An 18,165-nucleotide genomic window follows, 5' to 3' on the forward strand; every position below is an offset into this window, starting at 1 on the left:
CGAGAACCTCAACATCTTCATTTCTGCTACCTCTAGCTCTGCTTCCTGTTGTCTCTTCAGTGCCTCTCTAATCCGACTATCTCAGTCTCTCATCCAAACATCATGGCTGGCCTCACCACTCTTTTATAAACTTTGCCCTTCATCCTAGCGGAGACTCTTCTGTCATGTAGAACACCAGACACCTTCCGCCAACTGTTCCACCCTGCTTGGACCCGTTTCTTCACTCCTTATGACACTCACGATTGCTCTGTATTGTTGACCCCAAGTATTTGATGTCGTCCACCCTCACTATCTCTTCTCCCTGGAGCTTCACTCTTCCTTCTCCGCCCCTCATATCCATGCACATATATTCTGTTTTACTTGGGCTAATCTTCATCCCTCTCCTTTCCAGTGCATGCCTCCCTGCTATCACTGCAGATCACAATACCATCTGCGAACATCATAGTCTAAGGGGATTCCAGTCTAACATCATCTGTCAGCCTATCCATTACTACCGCGAACAGGAAGGGGGTCAGCGTGGATTCCTGATCTAGTCTCACCTCCACCTTAAATTTTTCTGACACATCTACGGTACATCTCACTGCTGTTCTGCTGTCCTCATACATGTCTTTTATTATTCTAACATATTTCTGCGCCATACCAGACTTGCCCATGCAGTACCACAGTTCCTCTCTTGGTTACTCTGTCATCGGCTTTCTCTAGGTCTACAAAGACACAATGTTGCTCCTTCTGACCTTCTTTGTACTTTTCCACCAGCATCCTCAAGGCAAATAATGCATCTTTGGTACTCTTTCTAGGCATGAAACCATACTGGTGCTCCATATACTTACGTCTGTCCTGAGTCTAGCCTCCACTACTCTTTCCCATAACTTCATTGTGTGGCCCATCATCTTCATTCCCCTATAGTTTCCAGAGCTCAGAACATCGCCTTTGTTCTTAAAAGATGGACAGATACAGCAAACCTGTATATACTGTATTAAAGTTAGGTTTGGCCAGTACGTGCTGTATGTCATGCATCAAAACGTTTCAGTTTGGAAGCAACTAAACTGACATAACTCCATATTCTACTTTCAGAATAACACCGGTTGGTCCAGTTACTGTGCGCTTGAAAACTTTGTCTGACAAATATGGGAAAGCATGTTTCCTGTGTCTCTGTTCAGCATGTGTTAATGTGTCTCCAGCTCAGCGGAAGCAAAGCCATATGGAAACAAGGTCGACACTTTTTGCACCTCTTTGCACCTTCTGGTCTTTCTGCTGCTTGTATGACAGAACCACAGGGATGGAAGGAAGTAGAAAGAGCTGGAAGTGCAATAGAGGAAAAACACTGAACTTCTTGCAAGACTTTGTGGACAAATCCTACACATCAATGACAATAAATATAATAGACTATTAAAATAATTGCAAACACTATTATAAAGAAAATAAACCAAATAAATATGATAAGAGTTTATTGCTTATTAAATTTAAATAGAAGGAAGGGAAAGAGGAGGAGGTTGATACCTACTTTTCCATTTCCATTTTCCAAGCCTGCTTATCCACACAAAGGTTGTAAAAATGCTGGAGCATGTATAAGTTAACTTCGGGCCACTGAAGAAAAGCCTTCTGCCACAAAAACATGGAGGAATTCTGAATCGGGAGTTTCTCTTCTAATTAATTGGTTGATTGTGGGAAAACCAACAGATCCTGGTCAACTTTTGTTTTTAAGTCCAGAAAAAAATAAATTGTCATTTATTTATTTATTTTTTTTAATTTTCTCGCTCACGCTACCACCAGGGAAGAGTTTCTCATTTTGTTCAGTCTAATAAAGAGCACAAAAATAAAAACAAATTTCCCGTGACTACTTTAGTTGCATTATGTGACTCACAGCCAATGGCAGTTACAGATCTTTCTATTACTTAATGAAAAGTGCTTCCTAAAATTATCTTTAGCAGTCTCACTTTTTATCTTGGGTTCCATTCTGACTGTTTTGTCCTTTGTTTGCTTTTTTGTTGAAAAAGTTGTACACGATGATAGTGCACCTCTTTCAGTGTTCATAATGTGACAGCAGAGGGTCGCATATGATTGGCGATTGTGCGTATAAGTGGAACCTCTGCCAATTCAACGCCGCTGTTGAGAGGTATTTTGACAATATTACATCAACATTATTCATTCATTCTTTTGATTAAAAATATGCTACATTTCCATAAATAGCCTATTGTAAATGGTATTCTTTTTTACTTATATGAAAGGATTTCTGGACTTTTTTTTATGATGTCAGTCGCAATCGCTATTAGATTCGTGCTTGAGCCTTGGGCTTTGAAACAGACAACCAGTTTTCATCTTACCTCAAAGTTTTATGCACAGACTAACAAGTAGAAGCAGAACATAGACCTTTTTGTTCGTTCATAACAAGACTGTTCGCAAACTGAAAATTAGTAAGTAATTTTTTTATGAAAATTTGGATGATTGTTCTCAACCAAAGATTCCACTGTATTTCAATTGCACAAAGGAGGCATTCCAATTGGATGTCATCTCAGCCCTGTACGTTGTTTAATAACAATAGAGTAGCCTTGCGCGGTGTGTTGAGTAAATACCGTCTGTATCGCTCAGTGGATCGAGCATGCTAAAAAGCCCTCTGCTGGTGTCAGACAACTTTCTAAATGAAGCTCATTATGCACTCATTGATTTTTCATATTCCTTCTCACCGGTAAATACCCCTAAGGTGCTTCTCTTACACTTTGCCCTCCCATCTCACTGAGGTACCTGCAATTGTTATCGCTCTGCTGTGTTTTATCAGTCCCTCAATAAACATCAACGCACACCAGACCCTTCAGGGAGATGAACATTTTCCAATTAGCAAACCTAATACCTCAAGCTTACAATCACCAGGCCACAGAGTGTATCCAGGAGCATGGGGTCTGGTGGGGTTGGGGGGATTTCGGTGGCAGGACAGACAATTAAAATTTATCTTTGCTCTGTCTGTCTTTCCACTTTCACTGTTTTTGCCCCATTCAATTTTATAATCTTGTCATTATTTCCTCCCCCACCGTTACATTTTTAACCCTCATTTCCCATTTCCACACTGACTTTATCATGTAGGTGCGTTTCTGACTATTTTACCAAATTTAATTCATCTTTTTTGTATAGTCTGTTTATTTTGCATGCATATATTTTTACTCTCTAGCTTGATCTTTTCCATGACATAAGCCCTCCATTTTACCCATTTTCTCTTCTATATTTCCATGCTCAAACTAGCACATTTCCGCTTGATGTCTCCCTTTAATCTTGCTCTCTCTCTTTCATTTTTTTCCCTTTCTGTGTACTAAGGCCTGCTCAAATGAGGTGATTCAAATGGCATTTTATGGGGCCTTGCAGCACAACCAGGCTGAACATGACAGGCAATCATAAAAGCTATTGTCTGCTCTGCATGCCATTTTAATGTATTCCATTTGATTTAATGCATGCAAAAGGTGGAGCAGAATGTGTAAGGCTGAGTGGTCTTGTTGGAGGTGGGAGGCTCAGGTTGTTTCAAGTAGAACTGAGGAAAAAAAAAAAAAAGGATGAAGATACTTTGTTAGAGAGCAAAAATCTGAGTCAAGAAACACAGAGAGGCCTGTATTTCACCATAACTCAAATAAGCCAAGTCAACTCAAGTAACCCTTCATTCAAATATAAAAAGCAAGGGACAGCTATGCCAATATCTAATTTCTTGTTAAAAGACTCAATGCCATTTGGAATGAGAATCAGGATAGAAAACATGCAGGGGAGCAGACTGTGGTAGGAAAAGCGATGGCAAATGGGGAGAGTGGAAATATTAAAAACCAAATGCAATATCCAATGCATAAAGTAATTACATTCCCTGAGGGAGTTTGAGATGTGAAGATTAATTTTTTTCTAGAAAAGTGTTCATTTTAAAGAACGATCATATTTACACCCAGATAGGGAATCAGTGTCATCAATACCATGCCTACTTTCGCTCCAATTTGAGAACACTGACAAGGATAACTGCATCATTCCATTGTGACATGCATGAATTACATCTAAGTTACAGTGATTCATTCAATGGGTTTTATTTTTCTCAGACAAGCACAAGCGTGAAAACTAACAAACAAAACAATGGCTCACTGTAATGTGCAAGTTCGAGAAGTGCATCACCGGGGCACCCCTCCGGAGCCAGACCTGGAGGTGGTGCTCGAAGGCGAGCGCCTGGTGGCTGGGTCTGCACCCATGGTGCTCGGCTGGGCACAGCCCAAAAAGGTAACATGGGAACCCCTTCCCATGGGCTCATTACCTGCGAAAGGGGCCATAGGGGTCAGGTGCAATGTGAGCTGGACGGTAGCCGAAGGCAGGGACCTTGGCGTTATGATCCCTGGCTACAGAAACTATCTCTTGGGACATGGAATGTAACCTCTCTTAGAGGGAAGGACCCCGAGCTGGTGTGTGAGGACGAGAAATTCCGACTATTTATAGTTGGACTTACCGCTAGACACCGCTTGGGCTCTGGTATCAGTCCTCTTGTGAATTCGCAAATTCGTAAAGGACCTAGATAAAGTCATTCTGAGCATCCCAGAGAGAGTTGTCATTTGTGCAAATTGTACCAGATATGTTGGTGAAGGAAAAAGGGTGATGAAGAAGTCATGGGTGAGGATGGCATCCAAGAAGGGAATTTGGAGGGACAGATGGTGGTAGACTTTGGAAAAAGGATGGAAATGGCTCTAGTGAACTGCCTTTCAGAAGAGGCAGGAACATAGGGTGACCTACCAGAGCAGAGGTAGAAGCAGTCAGATATACCTCACGCAGAATTAGAATCAGAATCATCTTTCTTTTATCTGGTAAAATATTCATGTTAATTTCACCTTTGGAAATATAGATAATGAGAAAAATTGTGATGTTTTAAATACATATTTCAGCTGCTGTAGATAGATGAATAGATGGATAAATTAAAATATGTAGTACACACATTTCCTGATTTTGTCTTTTAATTTTTCATCGATGAAGAATCAAAGAACGAAATCCTCTGTGATATTTAGTGGGAATTGTTCTTTCATTTCAGTGCTCATATTTTTTGGGCCGGTTTGCTTTGTATACAAATGCTCTACTCAATAAAAGACTGCTTGGAACCATTATTGAAATTGAACTACGCCATTATCCTGCTTAAGAAATTGGTGACACATGCCAACATCTTCGCCAGGATACTGCAATGTGTCCTGCCTGAAGTGCAGCCTGAGGTGTCATCAATCAATGAAAGAGGAAACAATTTGATAATTGGACAAAAGGTGGTGTAAATACAATCAGCAGAAAAAAAATCAATTGAACTAAGTAAGGTAATTTGAAGGAGATGACACTTGGGAGTTCCACTGAATAATTGCATTTTCTGTAATAGGTCTTATTCAAAATACATACTATTTTGCATCAGGCATCATAGAATCTCGATTCACAATACCACAAACCCCATATAGGTTCTCTTCATCATTTCTGGTAGACATTGAGAGTTCCATATGGATTAAATTAAAAAAGTTAAAAAAACAAATTACCTCATGAAGTACATTAGTTAAAAGAATCACATGGTATCCCGAAAAAAATTTACATATTGTAAATCAGATCTCATAAAGTTATAGTGTGTAAAGGACCTTCATATGAATGCAATAATTATTTAGTCTCACTTTCACTAGTCTTTAATACTTTGAAAATGTCCCGTGGGACTGATTTGTAGTGTAATCTCTGTGGCAAAAACATATATTTGCATTTATCTCTCAGAGTATGTGTGTAATATCAGGTTAATTTTGTCACACTAAATTGATTTAAGAGTGGTTGAATTTTAAACACTTGAATAGTCACTTATTGCCTTTACTTAGAATGGATACATGTCACCATTCAATTTGTAGCTCATTATTGTTTCGTAAATATTGGATCATGGAATCCATTTAGTAAACTTGATAAAAATCTCCAAAATATAAGATGGAAAGGCATATTAAGTTATTTCTATGAAGCACATTCCTGAAAAAAATGACAGCATATGTCTGAACAATATACACAATTAAATTTCAACCCCATTCATTAAATAAAAAGAAATTGTATTAAATCATTGATTTGGATCTCTGTTAAAGACAAGCACAAGTTGAGACGTGTTTCTATGGAACAGAAAAGAAAAAGAAATATAGAAAAAAACAGCTTTTCCGCAACAGAAAATTCTGTATATACCAGTAAAAGCAAACTACAGACACTTGAGAGATATAAAATGATGATCACCCCACCATTTGTTGAGGGTGACTAAGATAATACTTGATAGAGCGAGGTTTCCAAGTGCTACTGTGAGTGGAGAAATGTAGACGGCCACCAAAATTTGTAGGATTTGTACATTGAAGATAAAATGTTAAATGGTTTAATACATTTATAGTTAAACATGTACCTGACATTTTAAAGGAACTAAAGAATACAACATTTACTTCAGTAGGGAGGTACTCAATTTTATTCATCTCTTACTACCAGCATTATGATGTTGCTTTTATGGAAAGCATCAATACAATACAGAAATACATTACAACAACATGGAACTGTGCCAGGTACATCATCTGGAGCAGTTCAGAATCAATGTATGAAGTTTATAAAGTTTTATGCATTTCTTTCTGAATATATTCTTTTATTGTTCCATAACTCTGGTGTAACTAGTCTGAGATGCCCAGCCTTGCTAAAAGCAGCAAGCCATTCTTTGTCTTATCCAAGAACATTCCCAAGCGGCTTACAACAGCCGGCTGAGTAGCTGGTTGGAATCTTCTGATTAAGGAAAGTTACTGAATCTGACTGGAGGACCTTCCTTATAATCTGTTTTTTTGTCGTGATGGCTTCACAGAGTGTGCAAAGACCATGAAGACAGCTGGCCATTTTCCCCTCTCTCTTCTCTCTCCCAATATTTTCTCCCTGTCTGTCTCATTTTGTGTATATCGTGTAAAAAGCTCTGACCCCTGCTCTACAAAACTTTTAATTATTACTATTATTTTTATTTCTATTTATTCTATTTTTCTCACATAATTTTCATCTGAACTGGACTTTAACTGAGAATAGTGAAAAAAAATCGGTTTGCAAGCTTTAACTGTTAATCAGGATCAACTTAATGTTCCATTGTGACATGACAGTTAGGATATACTGCATATAATTGACCCCTCCTTACAGGGCACTTAACCACGCCTCCTGAAGTGACGTCACGCCACGTGCGCCTACGTCAGACAAACAATTAGCGAAAAGGGTGGCGCAGCAAGAAAGGAATAGAGCGAAACTGTCCGATTTACCGGCTGATTTCTCACTCGCATTCTTAGCTAACAGTGAAATATCGTTGAAAAACAGACAGCAGGGCTTCAAGTATTTCAGCGAGCGGTATTTCAATAGTATTTACATGCATATCGACGGAGAAACCATTGATATTAGCGCGAGATCTTTCCAGAGTCAGAGGAAGACAGAGAAGCCACATAATATAATATATTATAACCCAAAGACGAATTCGTCATAATTCTAATTTATATGAGACATGTATTGAAAATCAAATATAGGGCATACCTTCATGCTAACACAGTCCGGTTTAGCGTATTATAACCCAAAGACAAATTCGTCATTGACAGTTTCCTATTTTCGTGTTACATATCACACTTGTGTGCAGAATCTGTATATGTATCTGTATAGCCGTTTGTGAACCGCCGTATGAAGGAAAATTAGAAGGCGGGTCTTGATTTACGAGTTGTTTCTCTCGTTTTCTTTGTGTAACGTCACGCGCTCCCCTCAATAATTATTCTTGAATTAGTGCCGAACCTACGTAAGTCCCGACCAAGTACGACAGTCACTACTTTAGTGTCCTCAAACATCCTTCCTTCAGTCTTGGTGTCTCGGTGCACGTCGAAGGCTTTTAGGACTGCTAGTCCGGTTTAGCTTAGCTAATTAGCCGCGAACAAAGGGACACGTTTGTGCAGTCAGATCATCGCAAAATATCGCTCAACACAGATAAAGTGTGTCAATCATTCACACTTAGCTATGTTATGCAAGCGAAGAACTGCTAATTCATTTATATGAGACATGTATTGAAAATTAAATATAGGGCTTACCTTCGTGCAAACATATCTGTTCCGCTTGATGGATTCAGTTGATCATGCGGTCTTCCACAAAGTTTGATCCATCGAAGACATTTTTCGTACTCGGTCTTCTGTTCCGGTTGATTTTAGGTGGATTCAGTTGATGATGCGGTCTTCCACAAAGTTTGATCCATCGAAGACATTTTTCGTACTGGGTCTTCGGTTTTTGGAAAGGGTAATTGAACTCCACCAACTAGCCTTTCAGGATACCTGTCGTCACTATTATAAAGTCCGTGACTACACCTCTTAACCATTGTTAAAGAACCCAAATACGCGATAAAACACCAACAGAAGCTATACTGGACCATGCAGTGTTGTCTGAGAAAACTGCGTGTCCAAAAAGGGGGCGTGGTTTATGCAGATCTCTGGCCTCTGATTGGTCAGTGATGCGGATTGCGCAATTTCTACGGAGGGGTCAATTGTATTTGGATAGCAGGTTCCAAATAAGAAACTGGCAATTTATATAATTCTGCATGGGATTGACTAAAGTATGGGCTAGCATTTGTTCAAATATGATTTGACCAATGTTGGTAACTTACCATATTAGTGATTGAAAAATAAACAGCAAATAAACTGTGTTAGGGTGAGGAAAGTCACTGTATTCTCAATTCTGGAGTTCTACACATGTAGGGATTACTAACAGAAATGACTCAGTAGATTTCACCTAATACAGTAGCTATGTCAGAAACATGAAGAGAGCAGCATTTCTCTTCCAATTTGACATAAATGTGGATTATTGACAATAGCGTAGTTAAATTACAACAGCAGGTGGCAAGGACATAATTTTCACCTCGCTAATGATATTCATGAAATCATGCATAGCGCTGTTCCATCCTTAAATTAGAGATCCACATTTCTCTCCTCTCTCTTGGCCTCTCTAAGTTATTGAGTGAATGGAAAGAGAAAGGTGATTGCTTTTTTTCAGAATTTTCTGTAGCTCTGTTTTGTGTCGATAGTAAATTTTCTTTGTGTCTATTTCCCCACATATTGGTGTTATATACTCTACATAGGAGAGCTAGAAGACTTCAATTTTTGTGGGGCGTGAAAATATCAAGCAAACATGAATTTGACCCAGTTACAGTCACTGGTAGACATGGAATGAAGGGCTCACCTTTCTTGCCTTGTACTGACGAAGGTGTTGTTTTGGTTGCTGTGGGAGTTGTTGGTCACAGTGTGAAGTCTGCGCCCAGAATAACAGTGTTGTATTTATTTTACTGGACTTGATTGAGAAAGCTAATGCACCTTAATAGTTGAGAGTGGTGTCATTCTTAATTATACTGTATGCTTGTGTCGGTTATGCTAATCACTCTTCTTCTTTTCCTTTCGGCTTGTCCCGTTAGGGGTCGCCACAGCGTGTCATCTTTTGCCATCTTAGCCTATCTCCTGCATCTTCCTCTCTAACCCCAACTGCCCTCATGTCTTCCCTCACCACATCCATCAACCTTCTCTTTGGTCTTCCTCTCGCTCTTTTGCCTGGGAGCTCCATCCTCAGCATCCTTCTACCAATATACTCACTCTCTCGCCTCTGAACATGTCCAAACCATCGAAGTCTGCTCTCTCGAATCTTGTCTCCAAAACATCCAGCTTTGGCTGTCCCTCTAATGAGCTCATTTCTAATCCTATCCAACCTGGTCACTCCGAGCGAGAACCTCAACATCTTCATTTCTGCCACCTCCAGTTCAGATTCCTGTTGTTTCTTCAGTGCCACTGTCTCTAATCCGTACATCATGGCCGGCCTCACCACTGTTTTGTAAACTTTGCCCTTCATCCTAGCAGACACTCTTCTGTCACATAACACACCAGACACCTTTCGCCAGCTGTTCCAACCTGCTTGGACCCGTTTCTTCACTTCCTGACCACACTCTCCATTGCTCTGTATTGTTGACCCCAAGTATTTGAAGTCATCCAAGCTCACTATCTCTTCTCCCTGTAGCCTCACTCTTCCCCCTCCACTTTTCTCATTCACGCACATATATTCTGTTTTACTTCGGCTAATCTTCATTCCTCTCCTTTCCAGTGCATGTCTCCATCTTTCCAATTGTTCCTCTGCATGCTCCCTGCTTTCACTGCATATGACAATATCATCTGCGAACATCATGGTCCAAGGGGATTCCAGTCTAACCTCATCTGTCAGCCTATCCATTACCACTGCAAATAGGAAGGGGCTCAGAGCTGATCCCTGATGCAGTCCCACCTCCACCTTAAATTCCTCTGTCACACCTAAGGCACACCTCACCATTGTTCTGCTGCCATCATACATGTCCTGTACTATTTTAACATACTTCTCTGCCACACCAGACTTACGCATGCAGTACCACAGTTCCTCTCTTGGTACTCTGTCATAGGCTTTCTCTAGATCCACAAAGACACAATGTAGCTCCTTCTGACCTTCTCTGTACTTTTCCACGAGCATCCTCAAGGCAAATAATGCATCTGTGGTACTCTTTCTAGGCATGAAACCATACTGTTGCTCGCAGATACTTACATCTGTCCTGAGTCTAGCCTCCACTACTCTTTCCCATAACTTCATTGTGTGGCTCATCAACTTTATTCCTCTATAGTTCCCACAGCTCTGAACATCCCCTTTGTTCTTAAAAATGGGAACTAGAACACTTTTCCTCCATTCTTCAGGCATCTTTTCGCCCGCTAGTATTCTGTTGAATAAGTTGGTCAAAAACTCCACAGCCATCTCTCCAAATTGCTTCCATACCTCTACCGGTATGTCATCAGGACCAACTGCCTTTCCAGTTTTCATCCTTTGTAGTGCCTTTCTGACTTCCCCCTTAGTAATCATTTCCACTTCCTGGTCCTTCACTCTTGCCTCTTCAACTCTTCCTTCTCTCTCATTTTCTTCATTCATCAACTTCTCAAAGTATTCTTTCCATCTATTTAGTACACTACCGGCACCAGTCAACACATTTCCATCTCTATCCTTAATCACCCTGACCTGCTGCACATCCTTCCCATCTCTATCCCTCTGTCTGGCCAACCTGTAGAGATCCTTTTCTCCTTCTTTCGTGTCCAACCTGGTGTACATGTCTTCATATGCCTCTTGTTTAGCCTTTGCCACCTCTACCTTTGCCCTACGTCGCATCTCGATGTACTCCTTTCGCCTCTCCTCAGTCCTCTCAGTATCCCACTTCTTCTTCGCTAATCTCTTTCCTTGTATGACTCCCTGTATTTTGGGGTTCCACCACCAAGTCTCCTTCTCCCCTTTCCTACCAGATGACACACCAAGTACTCTCCTGCCTGTCTCTCTCATCACCTTGGCTGTCGTCGTCCAGTCTTCCGGGAGCTTCGGTTGTCCATCGAGAGCCTGTCTCACCTCTTTCCGGAAGGCCGCACAACATTCTTCCTTTCTCAGCTTCCACCACATGGTTCTCTGCTCTACCTTTGTCTTCTTAATCTTCCTACCCACCACCAGAATCATCCTACATACTACCATCCTATGCTGTCGAGCTACACTCTCCCCTACCACTACTTTACAGTCAGTAACCTCCTTCAGATTACATCGTCTGCACAAAATATAATCTACCTGCGTGGTTCTACCTCCGCTCTTGTAGGTCACTATATGTTCCTCCCTCTTCTGGAAATAAGTGTTCACTACAGCCATCTCCATCCTTTTTGCAAAGTCCACCACCATCTGCCCTTCAAAGTTCCTTTCATGGATGCCGTACTTACCCATCACTTCTTCATCGCCCCTGTTTCCTTTACCAATATGTCCATTACAATCTGCACCAATCACAACTCTCTCGCTGTCTGGGATGCTCAGAACTACTTCATCTAGTTCCTTCCAGAATTTCTCTTTCAACTCTAGGTCACATCCTACCTGTGGTGCATAGCCGCTAACCACATTATACATAACACCCTCAATTTCAAATTTTAGTCTCATCACTCGATCTGATACTCTTTTCACCTCCAAGACATTCTTAGCCAGCTCTTCCTTTAAAATAACCCCTACTCCATTTCTCTTCCCATCTACTCCGTGGTAGAATAATTTAAACCCTGCACCCAAACTTCTAGCCTTACTACCTTTCCACCTGCTCTCTTGGATGCACAGAATATCAACCTTTCTCCTAATCATCATGTCAACCAACTCCTGTGCTTTTCCTGTCATAGTCCCAACATTCAAAGTCCCTACACTCAGTTGTAGGCTCTGTGCATTCCTCTTTTTCTTCTGACGCTGGATCCGGTTTCCTCCTCTTCTTTGTCTTCGACCCACAGTAGCTGAATTTCCACCGACGCCCTGCAGGTTAGCAGTGCCGGGGGCGGGCGTTGTTAACCCGGGCCACGACCGATCCGGTATGGGATTCTTTAGATGAATGCTCATATTTGTTTGGCACAGTTTTTACGCCGGATGCCCTTCCTGACGCAACCCTCTGCATTTATCCGGGCTTGGGACCGGCCTACAGATTGCACTGGTTTGTGCCCCCATAGGGCTGCATTGGTTATGCTAATCACTACAGGTATTAAATGTTATTTTGTTATTTGTGATGATGTTTAGGTTTTTTGTCCACACTTGAATCACGCGACGAGATGGATGATAGGCTGACTTTTTTTTTTTTTTTTGGGGGGGGGGCATGCGGTCACATGATCGACCAAAACTGCCATGGCGATCGACGCATTGGGCACCCCTGCTCTATGCCATGCTTTCAGTGAGCAGTTTTTATTTTAGAAGAAATTTATTTTTGTTTCTAATGTTCTCTGCTCTGCCAACAAAAGCACTTTTAAATTTATCTCTCTCTCTCAATTTGATGAGCATAAATGTGAAATTTATTAGGAAGTCCTGACACTGCTCTGGTGTTGTTCATCACTGTATGAAAGCGAGATGTACTGAGTTGTTTACTTTGCTTTGTTGCTGACAAAATATGCAAACGTACTCACAGCTTCACACAGTAAATATAATATAGATCATATTTTTTGCTTTGTTAAAATGATAGCTCGGTGAGAAAAGGTAAAACTCAAGAAAACCACAAGGTAATTCCAGCCAGTAGAATACCATTAATAAGAGAGAATGATGCATTGTATGGGGTCCAGGAAGCTTGAAATTACTGCTGCAACAGTCAGAGAAGCCAATAAGTACCCAGGAGTGTCAATAGGACTGTGTGTGTTCAGATGTATATTCAAAGAGAATATCAAGCATTCAAATCCTTTCATTATCAGGCACTCAGGCATAATCCACATTAAATCACATATATCCATACAAACGTTATGGAACTTCAGTGAATGAGTCCACACTCATCTACTCCCCCACTCACTATGCTCAAGATGAGCCCTTGCTTGGTTACGCATACTGTGATGTGCTCAATTATTTCATGAAACAGCAGCTTCTCCAGAGAGAGCAGCAATCTCTGGAATGTTGTGAAACATTAAGGTACCTCTCGCTTTGTGCTTTTCTCCTCCAGACTGTGCCTAAAGGATAATCACAAAAGAACAGGACAGTAGCTTGTTTGTGCACATTATCTCATGCACACTTGTATTCACAAGGCTTCAATGTTTACATATTTGTTCGATTACATCTGCGTGTCCTATTTATTAATCCCTTTATATGTAGATATATTGTCATGCACATTATGCGTGACCTTGTTATGTGGGGAGGGAAGAGTATCCAGTAGTGGCATGATGGTAATACTTACAAATGCGCCATCCAGCTTGAGTCACAATAAGGGCGGGGGGGGGGGGGGGGGGACTCAGTGACGCAGCTACCCCAGAAGAGGAAACTTAAATCAAGAAGACATGCCTACGGAAGACCCTGGACCGTTTCTGAGGGGATCAAATTATCCGTAGATTTTTGAAGCACCACATACTGTACATTCACACATCCTTTGGGGAGCTGGTTGGCCTTAGTGGGGGTGATGGTTGAGGGTAATCATTGCTTTATGACCTTCTTGCCTCAAGCCCACCGGTCGCCACAATTTTAATTGATGACACCACACCACAAACAGTCACGCTACAGAAATAATGGTTGCCAGGTGGACACCAGCTAACTGTAGAATAGGGTGGGTGATGCATATTAATATTTTTCTTTGCTTTACACCTGGGGGCTTCAACACACACACACCCTTCCTGCTTGCTTTAAACATTTTCAATCAAATATCAACATTCATCCAAAGAATTAAATCCCTGCTCGATCATTTACATGGCTAACAACGTCCACCACCGGTGCTGTTCATTTATAGGCTGCTGGTAGAAATTGAGCTACTGTAGGTTGAAGATGAACGACTGGTGGAAAATGGGTTCTTAGACAGGAAGACGAGAGGAAAGTACAGAGCCTACAACCGAATGTGGGGACATTAAATATTGGGAATATGAGAGAAAAAGATTGGGAGTTGATTGACAAGATGATTAGGAGAAAAGTTGATATATTCTGTGTCCAGGAAAGCAGGTAGGAAGGCAGTTAGGATAGAAGAAAAGGTCAGGGTTCAAATTATTTAACCACAGTGTAGATGGGAAGAGAAATGGGGCAGGTGTTGTTTGAATGGATATGGCTAAGACTTTCTTGGAGGTGAAAAGTTTGTTCTTTCATGACCATTTTTTAGTGATTCAATAAAATATTAAACAGTCCAGTATGTTCTATTCTGAGATCAAAATTTATTGTGAATTGATTGTAAAATGTTGACCAAAAAAAGCAATACAGTCATTCAAAACATAAAATAACCCAGTAAAAGTCTAGTTTGAAACAGGCTCATTGTGTGAAGATTGATGTAGGGTTAGGTCTAGATCTAGGTTGTTAGATCTACGAAAATATATTTTTTTGTCACTTCTAAAATTAGCTTTTATTTTTTTATATCGCAAACATATTTTCCCTGGTATTGTAATTATATAATATAGTAATAAGCCATAACCTTTGTCATCATGATCTATCAAATACATATTAGTACATTGGTGGTACTTAAGAGGCCAAAAAGTAGCCCACATAGTTTTGTGCTACATTTCCGAGGCCTCCTCTTCGGCTCTCCGATTGAAAGTTGAAGTGTGTGGAAGAACAGGAGATGGTTCTAATGTGCGATGGTTAAGTTAAGTGATGGTCAAATAATCTGATCATAGCACTGAAGTGAAAAAGGCTCATGAGCTGACATATGAAACATGGTTCATCATTAGCCTGGGGCTGACATAAACCTACGACCGTCATTTAATTTATACAGCACTTTATGTGTGAATAAGCAGGTAAATGTCATCATGGCAATCAAAAGGTCAGTTGTTTCATTCCATGGCAGAGCATCCGAAATTTTAACGTTATAAATGAAAACAGAACTAAACCCTAGTATGTTTTTTTTTTCCCCACATGCTTTGATGTTGTTTAAAGATGAAATAGCAAAGAAAACTGGGAAGCTATGGCTGCTCACTAAATATCTTGATGTTCCTCCACTAATTGCAAATTTTACTTGTTAATAAATGTGAAGAAACTGATGATTTACTGCAAAATAAAGCCTTCTTTTTGTGCTGTTCGTTTCTGGTGGAGGGCAAACCACCACCTATATATCATTTTAGTGTGTGTGGTTAGTTTTTGTAAGGACTTGCACAGACAACAACATCCATTGTATTCAATTATAATAATACACAACTACTATAATGGTAAGAATTGCAATTTAGGCGCTGCAGTGTTTAAATGAGAAACTGTGGGGCTAATGGAAATGTGTCCCTGAACAGAGAGACTGCAGGTACAATTAGACACACACACACATACACACACAAAAAAGCACTAAAAATATATTTATCCACCTGAACTCTTCTGTTAACTCATTGTTTTGTATTCAGTAGGAAATACATGTTATAAATAAATAAAGAAACAGGCCTATCTGGTGGGGGACTTTCTCATCTGTCATAATTCTGCCACAAATACACAATACACAGTGTAGTGTATAACTATTGATGCTATTCTCAGATTCTGAAATGTTTGCATAGTTTACCCACATTAATGTTTAAGATTAAATAATACATGTAAATATCAAATACAGCCCAGGTGAACACAAAATGGTGTATTTAAATTGTGATTTCATTTATTAAGGAATGAAAACCATTCAGACTGTCATGGCCCTGCCATTCCAGCCCTGGCTGGGCTGGTCCCAGCAGACTGGCGCTCATTAGGAGGAGCACATCTCCGCCTCATCCCCGCTGATTAACCCCTGTACTTATAGGACCCTGGGGACGACTGGTCTTCGCCAGATCATCGCCTCGCATGCCTCGTTCCCGCCCTTCCGCATTCCTGACGCCAACTGCCTTTGTACCCACCAACGGCTGTCTACCGACCTACCCTGTAAGCCAGTCGCTACTGTTCCTGCTGTTTGTGCTGACTGATTCCCCGATTACCGACTCTGGAACTGATAAAGACCTTCTCCTTACTACTTGTCTGTCGCCAGAGTCGTGCATTTGGGTCCGCCCACCAGTCCTGGTTATGACACAGACAGCATGATGTGCGACTGCTCAGCACATTCGCCTCACAGTTCTAAGAACCCCGCTTCAAATCTGGCCTCGCCTGTGTGGAGATTAAAGGCAACTATTGAAGAATTCAACAATAATTTAGAGGAGCTGACAGGGTTTGTCAGCATTTGGAGTTTTCTAGTATTGGCTTGGGTGAAAATATTTTTTTACCAAAAAATGTTGTTGACTTCTGCCTTATATTCATCTGGTATTGAAAAATTTAGTTTGTCAACCCATCAATTAGTGAGCCAAAATGTAAGCACTTATACTCTTAGACAAATATGTCAAACAAAACTGTTTCCTTCAAAAAAAAATATATATATATATATATCCAAACAAGTGAGTGAGGTGATTAATGAAATTGTCAATTTTTTCCACTCTCACTTTCTGCTCCCATAATTTACCATGCACCTCATTCCAGACCTTCAGTGGAAGAATATTTCATTTGATAAACCAGGGGTTGTGGGTTCGTATCCCACTGGGGCCTCCACTCCCTGAGAAGGGTTGCGTCAGGAAGGGCATCCGGCGTAAAAATTGTGCCAAACATATGTGCGTTCATCTGAGATGACACGCTGTGGCGACCCCGAAAGGGACAAGCCGAAAGAAACTTACTATTTCTGTATATGTGTATTTTGTTTGTTTGTTTGTTTCTTTCTTTCTTTTTTTCTTTCTTTCTTCCTTGCTTGCTTTCTAGCTATCCATCTATAGTATCATTACGCAGTTTTCCAACCACAAAGAAAAGAGCCATTACCATGAGCTGGTCTAAACAATGACATAGTGCCTATCATCGCTGCCAACATCAGCTGCCGGTCTTGTGGAAACAAGGCTTCTTGCCTGAGAAATGAAATATGGATTTCTAATTCCAGAGATCTGGGTCAAAGTTCCTTTCATCTGAAGGCACTGCGACACCATCCCGCCATTAGCTGTGAAATACATATTAGCCTGAACTTATAATGGATGAGGAGCCTCAGACAATCGAGCAGCCTGCGTGCTGATAATGACTATTAGGTGATCATAATTCCTTTTGTTGTCAATATGAGCTTCCATTATCCATGTTTTTAAAAATGCATTCTCTTTGTATTGTGCCCAGCCAGAATTATAAAGGAATGGAGAGAAACAAATCAGTGACATGCTTTGAGACACAGATAACATCCATCAATCCAACCATTCACCCATCCATTTTCTATACAACTTGGGTTCAGGGTCGTCAGACTTGGGGCAAAAGCAGACTACAGAGTAAACATTTTCACTTAATGACTAGTGAAAATGCAGTATACAATAATTTTAAGTCAGAAAAGTAATAAATATGCACCTTTTCCATTGTACCGATTCGACCCTCACCCGGCCTCTCTTTGCCCCATGAGGTTGGTTGTCTATTACACTTTTTCAAGGCAAAGTGGTGACAATGACACCAGTTTTCAGAATTTCCTGTGGCCTGGTTCTAAAGTGCAGACCAAGGAGGGCCGCAACACAACTGATCATCTGATTGGCCAATACATCTAGGCGTTTTTTATAACGCTATGACTCGTTACTTGCAGCTCAGCTTTAGCAATAGCCACGGGAGCATCCCCTGGCGGCAATGAGGACGGTTCAGTCATTTCAGTTCGACCCAGTGTGATCAGCCAAATGAGTGAGGAAGACACAAGAA

At 40.7% G+C, this 18,165-nt stretch overlaps 1 long non-coding RNA gene across 1 annotated transcript; it reads left to right on the plus strand.

Moving 5' to 3' along the window:
• Nucleotides 1–2,038: 2,038 nt before the first annotated feature.
• Nucleotides 2,039–16,609, plus strand: LOC133505809 (uncharacterized). Its single transcript, XR_009796347.1, has 3 exons — nt 2,039–2,116; nt 16,235–16,353; nt 16,457–16,609. It is a non-coding gene; the product is annotated as an uncharacterized LOC133505809 (long non-coding RNA).
• The last annotated feature ends 1,556 nt before the right edge of the window (nt 16,610–18,165 follow it).

Source organism: Syngnathoides biaculeatus, chromosome 9, assembly GCF_019802595.1.
Source record: "Syngnathoides biaculeatus isolate LvHL_M chromosome 9, ASM1980259v1, whole genome shotgun sequence".
In the NCBI taxonomy this organism is placed as follows: Eukaryota; Metazoa; Chordata; class Actinopteri; order Syngnathiformes; family Syngnathidae; genus Syngnathoides; species Syngnathoides biaculeatus.